Source organism: Vigna unguiculata, unplaced genomic scaffold (assembly GCF_037176805.1).
Source record: "Vigna unguiculata cultivar grain cowpea cultivar isolate G323 ecotype 2 unplaced genomic scaffold, ASM3717680v1 ptg000069l, whole genome shotgun sequence".
NCBI classification, from domain to species: domain Eukaryota; kingdom Viridiplantae; phylum Streptophyta; class Magnoliopsida; order Fabales; family Fabaceae; genus Vigna; species Vigna unguiculata.
This window is the reverse complement of record NW_028196716.1, coordinates 30,001-32,500: the sequence shown is the minus strand read 5'-3', so window position 1 is coordinate 32,500 and position 2,500 is coordinate 30,001.

The window sequence follows — 2,500 nt, the reverse complement described above, 5'->3', positions numbered from 1 at the left end:
CTAAATGGCTTGGTGGGGAGTTTTGTGAAAAAATGAAATTCGTGGTTTTTGAGATGTGAGGGTTGGAATGGCCTCCAAATGCCCCCAAATGAATATCATGAAATTCTTGGTGCACGAAAGTTTTGAGTTCGGAGGGTTTTGCACATGGCCAAGTTGGTCGGTGCACCGCGGCATAGCTAGATGGCTTGTGTGGAGTTTTGTGAAAAAATGAAATTCGTGGTTTTTGAGGTGTGAGGGTTGGAATGGCCTCCAAATGCCCCCAAATGAATACCATGAAATTCTTGGTGCACGAAAGTTTTGAGTTCGGAGGGTTTTGCACATGGCCAAGTTGGTCGGTGCACCGCGGCATAGCTAGAAGGCTTGGTGGGAGTTTTGTGAAAAAATGAAATTCGTGGTTTTTGAGGTGTGAGGGTTGGAATGGCCTCCAAATGTCCCCAAATGAATACCATGAAATTCTTGGTGCACGAAAGTTTTGAGTTCGGAGGGTTTTGCACATGGCCAAGTTGGTCGGTGCACCGCGGCATAGCTAGATGGCTTGTGTGGAGTTTTGTGAAAAAATGAAATTCGTGGTTTTTGAGGTGTGAGGGTTGGAATGGCCTCCAAATGTCCCCAAATGAATACCATGAAATTCTTGGTGCACGAAAGTTTTGAGTTCGGAGGGTTTTGCACATGGCCAAGTTGGTCGGTGCACCGCGGCATAGCTAGATGGCTTGTGTGGAGTTTTGTGAAAAAATGAAATTCGTGGTTTTTGAGATGTGAGGGTTGGAATGGCCTCCAAATGTCCCCAAATGAATACCATGAAATTCTTGGTGCACGAAAGTTTTGAGTTCGGAGGGTTTTGCACATGGCCAAGTTGGTCGGTGCACCGCGGCATAGCTAGATGGCTTGTGTGGAGTTTTGTGAAAAAATGAAATTCGTGGTTTTTGAGATGTGAGGGTTGGAATGGCCTCCAAATGTCCCCAAATGAATACCATGAAATTCTTGGTGCACGAAAGTTTTGAGTTCGGAGGGTTTTGCACATGGCCAAGTTGGTCGGTGCACCGCGGCATAGCTAGATGGCTTGTGTGGAGTTTTGTGAAAAAATGAAATTCGTGGTTTTTGAGATGTGAGGGTTGGAATGGCCTCCAAATGTCCCCAAATGAATACCATGAAATTCTTGGTGCACGAAAGTTTTGAGTTCGGAGGGTTTTGCACATGGCCAAGGTTGGCGGTGCACCGCGGCATAGCTAAATGGCTTGGTGGGGAGTTTTGTGAAAAAATGAAATTCGTGGTTTTTGAGATGTGAGGGTTGGAATGGCCTCCAAATGCCCCCAAATGAATACCATGAAATTCTTGGTGCACGAAAGTTTTGAGTTCGGAGGGTTTTGCACATGGCCAAGGTTGGCGGTGCACCACGGCATAGCTAGATGGCTTGGTGGGGAGATTTGTGAAAAAATGAAATTCGTGGTTTTTGAGATGTGAGGGTTGGAAAGGCCTCCAAATGCCCCCAAATGAGTACTGTAAAAGCGTTGGTGCACAAAAGTTTTGAATTGGATGCATTTTGCACTTGGCCAAGTTGGTCGGTGCACCGCGACTAGATAGGTTGGTGCCAAAATTTGTCAAATTTAAGACCTTGGCCAAACTGAATGAAATTTTGTGGGGAGGTTCCTGATATTGTTTAGTGGTGGACTGGAAAAAATGAGGTCGAAATTCGAAGTCTACATGTGCTTTTCTATTTTTCCCGATTTTACACATACCCGGTAAGTAAAAAAAATAAAAAAAATAGTTCCCCTTCGAGAAAAATTATGAAATTTGGTGAGCAAGGAGATACCATTATTCTACGAATTACTGCAAAAAATCGCATCAAAATTCGAAGTATAGCCCGAGATATGGACTTATGTCTGCTCAAAAAAAGTGTATCTACTTGTACAATTTTGCCTTTTGCATATTAACCTCTTATAGGGGGGGAGTGCTCCTTGAGCCGGCCAGCTCCACACTGGCAGGTTTTAAAGGGAGCTTGATGAGGCCTCCCCCCTCACGTGGTGCGTGCGTTAGCATGTTTATCATGGCACAACTAGCCTCTTCATAGTTGTTGAGCTTTATTAATACCAACACACGGTCGTCACTGATCGTTGGTTAGCTCGGCAGCTAGTCCCTCGGATATTGTGGAAAGTTATTTTCATGCCTAGCGATGCTTGACCCTGCGTCACTTGATGTTTCCATTTGCTTGCTTGCCCATGGTAGGTGGGGGGTGGACCGTCTTGTGGTGTGGTGTCTTGCGAACGTGAGGGTGTGTGAGTTGTAATCGAGATGCACTTGCTGGCTGGCTCCATGCCTTGCGTATCGAACGGTCAAGCATGCATCTCTTCCATTTTCACCCGTTGCCTTGGGTGATATTGGTTGATCAGTCCCTGTGTTGCCTACCCACTAGACGGTACTTCTGTGGTTGCTTCGAATTCTATCTTTCCATCACGAAGAGGTGTTGGAGGATCCTAATGTCACGCACGTGTTCCATCTAGTG